Source organism: Martes martes (assembly GCF_963455335.1).
Source record: "Martes martes genome assembly, chromosome: 11".
Taxonomy (NCBI): Eukaryota; Metazoa; Chordata; class Mammalia; order Carnivora; family Mustelidae; genus Martes; species Martes martes.
This window is the reverse complement of record NC_137899.1, coordinates 10,484,185-10,495,347: the sequence shown is the minus strand read 5'-3', so window position 1 is coordinate 10,495,347 and position 11,163 is coordinate 10,484,185. Positions and strand designations below refer to the sequence as shown.

General features: G+C 38.8%; 1 long non-coding RNA gene across 1 annotated transcript in view; it reads left to right on the top strand.

Moving 5' to 3' along the window:
- Positions 1 to 221: 221 nt before the first annotated feature.
- LOC308352358 overlaps positions 222 to 11,163 on the top strand; it is a 70,749-nt gene continuing 59,807 nt past the window's right edge. The window contains exons 1-2 of the long non-coding RNA XR_013967657.1: positions 222 to 379; positions 7,022 to 7,111. This is a non-coding gene — a long non-coding RNA (uncharacterized lncRNA). The remainder of the gene's footprint in view (positions 380 to 7,021; positions 7,112 to 11,163) is intronic.

Here is an 11,163-nt window from a genome sequence, read left to right as displayed (position 1 = left end):
TGTTACAGCATAAACAGAGAACTAATATACTAAGTTTCTGGTTACATGAGACACTCGTGGTGGCTTATGAAATTGACTACATGCATCACAATAATTTGCTTGGACAAAAGCTCATCAGAAAACTGTGTGGAAGGGATGATGGATGGAGAAGGTGGGGAGGGGAGGGAAAGGAGAGGAAAGGCAGGGAACGAAGATCATTTTGTGAAAGTCCCAAGGCCAGCTGGAACGTTAGGTCAGCTTTTCAGGTTGCGGCCGGAATGCCAGGGAATACAGTTAGCAGGAAGTAATGTCAGTCAGACTCCGATCCTGAGAAGGAGCAGCTGCCTGGGAAGTAATCAGAGACGATGCTAACGAAACCCTCTAAGGTCTCCCAATTTAGGTAAGTAAGACCTAGCGGGAAGTGAAGACCCCAGGGCTTTGGGGGCCTTCTGCCCTCGGCAAGTTGCCGATGCACAGGAGCTTGGGTGGCTAGGGCATGAAAAGGGTACTGTCTCCTGTCACTGCATCCGTGTGGAGCTCGGGCTTTGCTCAAGGCAAAGTTGATCACCAGCAGAGCTTGCATCCGCTCTTGTGTTTTCTTGAACACAGTGCAGAAAAAGCAGTATCCAAGTATGCTGGGATTACCGAGTGGCTGCGGAGGTCTGCTGGGTCTCTGTAAACCAATGCAGAAGTACAGTAAATGTCATTTTTTCTTTCATTGGCATTCAGAAATCTCAGGAAGGTGTTTATTCCATCCCTGGGATGGCTATAACTCATATTTAACTATAAATCAATATGTAAAGATGAGCAAAAAGAGAAAAATGGTCAAGTCTCTTAAAAAATATTGCATGTCAGTGAAAAAAAGAAGTTCTCTAGAACAGCACAGTAACTTGCTGCCTGAACAGGAGGAAAATTTAGAGAATCTCTCATGTTCAATTCTAAATGATTGAATAGGACATTTTATCTTTGAAACAAATTTGAGCAGTCACGAATAGGGCTCAGGGGAGTCTGCATCAAGAATAAAAATATATACTGGCTGGTTGAAGGGTTATAAACAAAACAAGTAGAGTGTGATAAATCAGCTTTTGTAAAAATCACTTTGGAAAAATAGTAGACATATATGAGAAATTTAGAAGTTACATGGAAAAGATGAAAAGAGGAAAATAATAAATAAAATTTACCTTTCCCTAGCAATTGCCAATACTACAGTAGGCTGATAAATCTGAAGAGTGCCTTAGTTGTTACTGAACAAACTCTGTCCTGTTGAGTAATTCAGCAGCTCATTTTGCAATAAATGGAACAGAAGGGGTGAATGTACTCAGACAACACTCTGGGCTCTTTCCTGAGCAGCCGAACCCTGGCGGCAGGGAAGGTCGGCATGTTACGGATTAATGTCCTTGATCAAGGGTGAGAAAGAGTTCACCTGTAGATCATGCACCTAATCTGTTGACAGTACATTTTTTGGGAAAAGTAAATTGGGTCACAGCTCCACTTTTCAATTCATGGATGGAGAGCAATCATGGTTGTTTCAAATAGAGGAGTTTGGTAAAAATCAGTGAACCCATTCTGTGAGAATCAATGGGCTATACAGGACTTTCAATAAAAAGTAATGTAAATTGTATTTTTTAATTTTGTGTTACCATCCCTTATATCAGTAAAATTTATAAGCCTGTGTATGTATATACATACACATTATATATGGCTATACATACATTTTCCAGAGCCAATTATTAAACATTTACTAGTACGTTACTACTTGTACATAATACTTATTTCCTAAAAATCAATTAGAATTCATTGAAAAAGATAATTATATATAAAATAAACACAAAAACACTACAGAAATATTTTATTTCATAAAATTGATAGCAGTATTTGACTTGTTTATTGAAAACAACTTATTAAAGTGGAGAATCATTAAAATTATACAAATATGCCTGAAAATAAATGATTTCAACTAAATGTTTATGACAACTTGCCAACAACTTGCTTTGAGGGGTTATAAAACAGGCTATTTCTCTCAGTGTGTACACTTGTTAAAATTCCATTTTGTCTTTCTTGCATAAATCGTATCTCTTAATACCAAAAATCCAGGGACATCTGTGACCCAATGGATAAAACTTTCCCAGGTCAGACCAGCAGGTACACTGCAGAGCTGAGATCTGAGTCCAGGCAGTCTGGGCACAGAGCCTGCCTTTGTAAGCACTCAGTCCCTATCTCTCCCATGTGGATGCTGGAGAACAGAGAGGCCACTAGTGTTCACTGTGCACGAGACATCAGCCAATATGTTTGATAGAGGTGCAGCGGCGAGAGGTCTTAGGAAAATCTGTTACGAGAGTTACCGTATCTTTGTTTTATAACCACAATAACTAGTTGAAAGGAGTCCTAAAAAATCTTAACTTAAGGGGTGCCTGGGTGGCTCAGTGTGTTAAAGCCTCTGCCTTCGGCTTGGGTCATGATCCCGGAGTCCTGGGATCGGGCCCCACATCGGGCTCTCTGCTCAGTGAGGAGCCTGCTTCCCTCTCTCTCTCTGCCTGCCTCTCTGCCTGCTTGTGATCTCTGTCTGTCAAATAAATAAATAAAATCTTTAAAAGAAAATCTTAATTTAAAACCACAGTAAGATACCACTTCATACCCACTAGGATTGCTAGAACAAAAGAAGCAGATAATAAGAAGTGTTGACAAGGATGGAGAAATTAGAACCCGCATACACTATGGATAAAAATGCAAAATGGCACAGCTCTTGTGGAAGACCATCCAGCAGTTACTCAAAGGCTGAAGTATAGAGTTACCCTGTGAACCAGAAATTCCAGTCTTAGGCGTCTGCATGAGAGAAATGAAGACCTATGTCTACACAAACACTTCCACACAAATGTTCATAGATGCATTAAACATAATAGCCAAAAAGTGAAAACAACCCATATGGCCAATGACTGTTAAAAAAAAATCCCAAGAAAAATATTAAAATACACGTGGATAACTATGACATGAAATAAGCTTAATCTATGCAAAGAAAGTGTTACAACTTTGATGAGAGATACAAAAGATTTTATTTTATTGAAAAAAGATCTATATTCGTGTAAACATAATTTTGTGCTGTGTGGGCACAGAGTGTGTTGGAGAACTCAGTATTATCAACACATTTCTTCTCGAGTTATTTAAAAATTTTAATTATTTACTTTCGGTGGAAATCTTACCTTTCCCCCTCTTTATACTTGTTAATAGGATTCTAAAGTTTACTTGAAATTTAAGAATTGCCTTGAGATAAAAAAAAATAAGAATAAAGAGAAGAGATTTACTCTACTGCCTATAAGGTATTATCAAGCTTCAGTACCTGTGAAGTATGAAGTAGATATTCTAGCTGAGGAAATCAGGAACAAAATTTAATATATCATAAAATTTGTATACAAAATAATTGGGGGAGAGAAACCACTATTGAATAAATTATAACAAGTCAATTGGTAAAAGACAATTTAATTTCTGTCTCACAAATTACATTGAAACAAATTATAGATTGGTTAAAAAATTCAACCTACCTGAAATATAAAGCCACAGAAGGACTAGAATGAAATGATTATTTAGTAGGTGATATCAGTTAACAAAGACCATTGTAGGAATGAAAGCTAGAAAACAAACCACAAATTAATGTGTTGAAATATATAAAAATGTAAATCTTCTGTATATCAAAAACATTATAACATTTAAGATGAAATTGCAAAGGGGAAAAATTTGTACAGCAGGTAAATGCTTCCTATCTGTAATATATAAAGTGCTCTTGTAAGTCACTAAGAAAAAGATAACCAAAAACATAAATAACACATACAATTAATTTATTAAAATATCCATTTGTGAAAACATGCTGTTATGCACAAATAAAAAATTAAGTTCAAATTCACACATAATGAGATACTACGTTTTACATAGTTGGAAACAATGGAAAAGAACAATAACTGATGTTATCGAGAATGAAGTAAAGAGACAGTCCTGAAAATTTTTGTTTTGCTATAAATTTCTATAAGCATTTCAAAGACAAGTTATCCCAAGGGGATAATTAGTGATGTCAAAAGACTGCTATATAAGGAATTTCATAGTTGAATTATTTATTTTTATCAAAAATGACTAAACAAAGCAGACTTAATAGTCCCAAATAGGGTATATATCCAACAAATTATGGTAAATCTACATGCTTGAAAATTATGTAACCACTAACAATCATGGTATCATATGATTTTAAATCAAATCAAAGAATTTAATCATATGCAAAAACACTCATGATATGTTGCCAAAAACTTTATGCATACAAGTTCAGTGATTCTCATGTGTACACATGCATGCACACACATGCACCAAACCATTTTTAGAAACTCACACATTAATGAAAAAAAAGTTTATGATGATTACCTCTAGTTAACGGTATCATCAATAATTTTTATATTCTCCTTTAGGTTTAAAATTTTTTCCAAATTTCTATAATGAACCGATGCATTTTACAAATAGGAATTAAGTATTAAAACAAAAACACAGAAAATTTTAAATTGAAGGCACTGAATAGAATATTTACTGAGCATATACTATGTGTCTTGCACTGCTCTTGGTGTTTGGGCTGCACCAGGGTATAAATGCCTTTCTGCCCTCTAGAACCTTACATCCTAGTAACAGATTACACAAAAACATCTTCTCCAGACTCTGCTGCCCCAAAGCGTATGATTTAGGGGCTCAAAAAGCAACTAGCACTGAGTGCAGAATCTCTAACTCAACTAATTCAAAAGGAGTTCTCTACCTGCGTGAACACTGGTTAACTCTGGACTGCTCACAAGGAAGCCACACATTTATGTCCAAGTGATGCCAGAATAGAAAATATGGGTGATTTAAGTCCAGATTCACTCTCTTTCCTAAAACTTAGAGGTTGTAATCCTGTTGTTTCCAAAGCTTGGCATTTCAAATGTTTGTATATTTATAGAAGATTCATCATGTGTCTGCTGCATGGTTTGTACAAATTCATTAGTAGTCTCAGACCCACAAAGACAAGCCTATTTACAACCAGTGGGAGGAAAAAATACTTATCTAGCAATTCCATGTCACTTAAATAAATTCACTTATATCCACATTCTCTCCTCCACATAAGGTTCTAAATTTCTGGAGGATGGGAACCCTAGCGGCTACTTTGAAATTTGTACAGATACTAACTTCAACACATTAATTCTTAATAAAGACTCTAATGCTCTAGGATGATTAACACAGGGAACTCGGTACATAGTAGAGAACTGTGCACATTACCTGATTGATGACTTACCTGGGGTGGTGTGTAAATATGCACTTAACAAACTTGTCCATACATGCTTTGCTAGCCATGCTGAAAACCATGTTTCCAGACCATTTACACAAAATAGAGCAGACACTGCCAAAAAATTAAAAAGTAAAAAATAAATAAAATAAAATAATTAAAAATTTAAAAAAACAGAAAAGGGCTTTATTCTGTCAACAGAACATATAGTCTCACATTGGAGCCTATGTATTGCAGGGGCACAAGGTAATTACATGTTCCTCTCTTTGGTGCCACCGTATTTATGGAAGTCAGGGCTAGATTATTTTTACATAAACATATATGTTGAATCTGTGAAGAAAAGGCTCATAGTAGCCTCTACATTTTTTTCCTTCCTTCCTAGGAAAAATAGATCTTTGGCGATGCACCATTTTGCTTTATTAGGACACATGCTCAGTTATTAGGAGATCTAAGAAGGGTCCCCAAATCTACATAAGCTCAGAAGAAAATCCTTTGATATTCTCAAACCAGTATTTTAACCTTCTGTGAGCAAAATTCTCGATTACAGTTTTAGCAGATTTGGCAGGAACCAAGGATTGCTGTTTAAAACAAACAAAACTATTTACACAGGTGATTCTCACATGTCCTAAAGGTAGAGAACCATTTGAAATGTATTAAGGACTCCTCAATGATTTTAAAATCATGTTAGGTAATTAACAATTCATATGTGGAGTTTTTTCATATAACTTAGATCTATCAGCTTAATTCAAATCAACCAATATTTGTCAAAAATCTATTATAAACAAGCCACCTTCCTCGGACTGGGGGGAGACAAAGGTATGCTAAACACAAAACAAAACCCTATTGCACAGTGACCCTAATAACAAAACTCCAAGGGAGAATCTGGTAAGATCTACAAGAGATGACAAGGGTGCCATGAGGGGTAGAAGAAGGAGGGAAGCCTTATCACTTCCACAAAATCATGAAAAGCATTATTAAAGAAGTAGGTGAGACAGACATTGAAGAATTGGTGGGAATCTGACAGGCTGAAGTTACAGGGGCAGGCCAGGGCAGGGCCCCACAGGAGGAAGGACGGGATGGATGGGGTGGCGGGGGTGGGGGGGGCAACCTGGCTGAAGCTTAAGTAGAAAAACTAAAGTGAGAAATTCCTTCTGGGAAATTAATTCCATAGGCAAGAACTCAGTCCAAGGAAATGAAAAAAATTCCCTTACCACCATAGAACTTAATAAAAACTCATTTTCGAAGAAAGAGCTCAGAGAAAGGAATAGTAAAAAACAACAATGAATTGAAAAAAAGATTTTGCAGTTAAAGAAACAAAATAAGGAACAAAACAACAATATTGGAAACACATACATTAGGCACTAAAATAAAACACCATGTCTGAAATTTCATTATTGAAATAAAGGCTTTAGATAAGGGTTGGTGCAGAAGGGAAATGGAAAAAAAAATTAAAACAGATAGATAACACCATATTTCATTAAATCAAAGCCACCATCAACTGTAAGACACATCGTTATTTTATGTACCCCTTGAAAAGGGAAAAAGCACTGCCAATAACACCATGACCCAATGCTGTCTTATTTCTTGGTATTTTTGTATTTACTGATGGAGCTCGTTTAATCATAGACACAGATTGTTTTATATCAGGCATGGTTCTGCTACATACGGAAAGGATACATTGTCAAGATTTATAACAAGATGAATTAGTTAAAAAATCCCTAGTTTCTTACATTGTGCCCAATTGTCCTCACTTTTCAGCTCAGAGTTGTTGAAGTCTGTGGTTTTCCATCTGATGTCTCCGTAATGCAGCATAACAGAGCATCATCTAATCGTGACAGCTACCACTTGGTAAGAAAATACGGCATCGAGTCATTCTGCTATCAATGAGTATTTGTTTCAAGGATAATCCAACACATAAATGGCAGATGTACCCTATTAAAAAAAAATTCAAAGAACGATTCTTGAAAATGTATTCAAATTTTAAGGACAAAAATTCACTTAATAAGATATACTCTGTTCCAGAAAAAAATATACATAGAATTTGGACAAAGAAGAAATGCTGATAAAGGTACCACATTTCAAGAATAGGCTGGATAGTGTGTTATCTAAGCATGTGGAGCTGACAGTAAGACCTCCAGAGCTCAGATCACAACCCTTTTAGTTTCCGTCTGTGTTCTCCCCGGCGATCTGGGCTACCTCTCTGGGGGACCAAAGTGTCTGTATCTCAGAGGGGTGTCCTAAGGACTCAGGAACTGTCAGGAAGGGTGTTCAGTGACTGTTAGGTTGAAAACAATCATTCAGAGCTCCAGGCTGGCTGACATGAAGGAACCAAAGACTGGACTTACTCTCCTCCTAAACTAAACCATTGGACCCGCTGTATGGAACAGAGGTTTTCAAGATACTAGACCCACTCTCCCCCTTCCAGGCAACAAACCACAGTGATCTCTGAAAGACTAGAAACAGATGAGATGTGCACTGCAACTGCCCAGTTTTTCTTCCTGGGGAGAGTTTCTGTGCCACAGGGTAGGAGAAGGGCCCCCAGGCAGAACCAGTGGTTTTTCCGAGTTGAGGAGATGGAAATGGGCTTCCCCTGAGGCCATGTGCTTGAAGTAGGCAAGGCAGAGGGCCAGAGAAGAGAGAGCTGCCCAGAGGGACTCAGATGCCTCAATCATAGGGAAAAAATTAGCTCTAGACCAAATGCTGCTCTGGGCCAGTCTAACAGAGCTTGAACACAAGACCCAAAATGTTCTCAATGAGTTAAATGTTTCTAAATAATTCCTTTAGTGACATGTCTGACCCAATCTTTTGCCTGTTTTTTTTCTTTTCTCAGTTAGATTTTTTTTGTTTTCTATTATTGAATTTTAAAAGTTCTTTATATATTTTTCCAGTTTTATTAAGATATAATTATTTGATGTACATATATATATTGCAAAATGATTAGTTAACATCTATCAATTCACATAGCTACAATTTCTTTTTTCTTGTGATGAGAACTTTGAAGATCTAAATACACAATATATATATTCTGGCTACAAGACATTTTCAGACATGTGGTTTGTAAATGCTTTCTCCCAAAGTGTGGTTTGTATTTTCATTCACTAAACAGTGTCACTTAAAGAGCAAAGTTCTTATTTTGATAAATTCCCATGTATCAAGTCACACACACACACACACACACACACACACACACACGTTCATAGCCATTTTATTTGCAATACCAAAAACCTGGATATAATGCAAATGCCATCAACAGGTGAATGGATAAATAAATTCTGGTGTATTCATACATTGGTATGTTACTATTCAGTAATGAACTATATAAATATATGAATGAACTGTTCACATATTCAACAGCTTGGATGAATCTTAAAGTAATTATGTTCAGTAAAAGAAGTCAGGCCCAAAAAGGGGGGTACAAAGTGTATGATTCCATTTATATATAATTCCAGAATACGCTAGCTAATGGGCCATGGCACAAGCCAGTCAACATTTGCTTGGAGAGAGGAGGTGGGGACAGGATGAAATGATTACAAAGGGGCACAAGGATACATTCGGAGATGGCAAATACTATAATTATCTTGATTGGTAATACACATATTTTGAAACTTATCAAATTGTACACTATAATCATGTATATTCTATTTCATGTAAATTATACTTCAATAAAACTCTAAAAATTAGTGACTCAGCCATCCAAGCATAAAAAACAAGTACTAAGAAAAGTGGGGGAAAATAATCAAGCTAAACTCAGATTTCTCCATGGCCAAGTGACTATCTACTTTGTGCTTTTATGAAGATAGTTGATGGACTTATTCATGTATAGAAGGGCCCAGAGGTATCTAAGATAATTTCTTTAAAAGAAAAAGTAAACAATTGTAAATCATCACAAGCATGACAACTGTTACAGGCTAGTCCAAGGTGCTCCTGGAAAGTATCTCAGAGACCTGATCCAGTCTGAGAACCTGGGGAAAGCCCAGTCTTCTAAAGAGAACTTTTGGGGTGTGAGGAAGTCAAAACAACATCTTGGGAAGAAAGAACATGTGCAAACGAGCTTTTCCCTTAATAGGAGCTAAAATCTGCTTCCAAGGAAATGGCTCCAGATCTAGGAAACGCCGTTCAGATGTTTAAGGACTTGGCCAAAGTCATACTAGGAAGTGACAAGTGACAAGGGCTAGTCAAAACCTGAACAGCTCTATTTGACCTATTTGATTCAAGAAAAAAAAAAAAGTATATAATTTAACTATCTGAGCTAAAAAGGGGAAGAGTAATATCACCATTGGGAAAATACAAAAGACACATGCAGAAGTTTCCAAATGTCTTTCTTTTAAAAGAAAATCAGCCACCCTTGGGAGCATAGCAGAATGCACAGCGTCGTCAAATCAGTATATTGTGCAGGAGAAACTGATGTAACATTGTGTGTGCCGACCATATATACATAAACTTCTGGGCTTACTGAGTTCTTACTGGATAAAACCAAACATATTTCTGTACAAAAGCCTGCGTTATTTGCTCACTGCGTAGTCTTTTGCATGCACTCATCCCTCTCTCTTCCTCACGTTCCTTCCAGGACACCCAGCAAGTTCCCACTTCCGAATGCCTTGCTGGCCTCCACGTTCTCTAGGGCGGCTCCCTCTGTGGAAAGCTCGTCCCGCCGCCCCCAACCCTAGAATCCCCAAGACTCCTCCGCCCAGGGGGTGCTCTCTGGGCAGAGGGACCTGCGCCCAGGCTCGCTGCGCTCTAACCCCGAGCCAGCACAGGGGATGTGCTCCGCCAAATCGGCCCCACGTCCTTGTCATTTTTCAAACCTCTAAAGGGAAGGATGACAGAGAGCTCTAAAAGTTAAGGACCTTGAAACAGCCGCATTTCGTGGGTGATGTGGAACACCCAAATCCCCGGGAGAGGAGGCGCACTTTGGAAGGGTTGGAATCCCTCTGTGAAGCAGGGGCTTTCAGATATTTTAAATACTAGAGGCCTTCTTCTCCTACCAAACGTTACCTGGGATTCCCACATACAGAGTGGATTAAAGTAGGACTCACATAGGTAAGGGCGGTCGGTAGGAACAGTGGGGCCGTTTAGCTACCTGACGCACTTGAGTGTCTCTTATTTTTAAAGGTTTTTTGTTTGTTTTTATTTATTTGACAGAGAGAGAAACCACAAGTAGGCAGAGAGGCAGGCGGGTGGGGGGGGGGGGAAGCAGGCTCCCTGCTGAGCAGAGAGCCCGATATGGGGCTCGATCCCAGGACCCGGAGATCATGACCTGAGCCGAAGGCAGAGGCTTAACCCACTGAGCCACCCAGGCGCCCTAGTGTCTCTGCTTTTTAATTACGATTTTATTAAAACTTTTTAATGTGTCTTTTAAAAAGGCACTCAGACATTCGCAGACCCCGAAGCAGTCCTGAGCAGGGCTTGAAAATGACCGCCTTAAGTCGGGAGGAGTAGGACTTAGGCAGGAATCAACGGGCACTCAGGGAATTCAGTGGTGTTGCTTGATTTAAGCCTGGGTCTTTCTTTCCATTGCATCACTGCTCTCCAGGCTTTGTGAATTCGCCCTGAGGAGTTAGAGACAGGCATCTGCACGGTCCTGAGTTTCTAATTAAGGGACCAGAAAATGCAGCGGTGGGAGGTGGGGAGGGAGGAGGAGCCCAGCCACTCTGCACTTGGCAGAGGAAGGCTCACTCTCCCACAAGGCATGCAGGGGGGCCTGAGGGGGCAGTCCTGCGACCCCCCAGGAAAAGCACATTCGGGGAGGCCACAATTCACTGGGCTTGGGCAGCTTAACAGCGATAAAAAGGGAAAGTATTTGACTTCCACCCAGTACTTTCGTGATCAGCCCGTATCGCGTGCATTTGTTGGGTTCCTTCACCCCAGTCGAGGCAGGGGCTTCTGCAACGCGGTGGTTG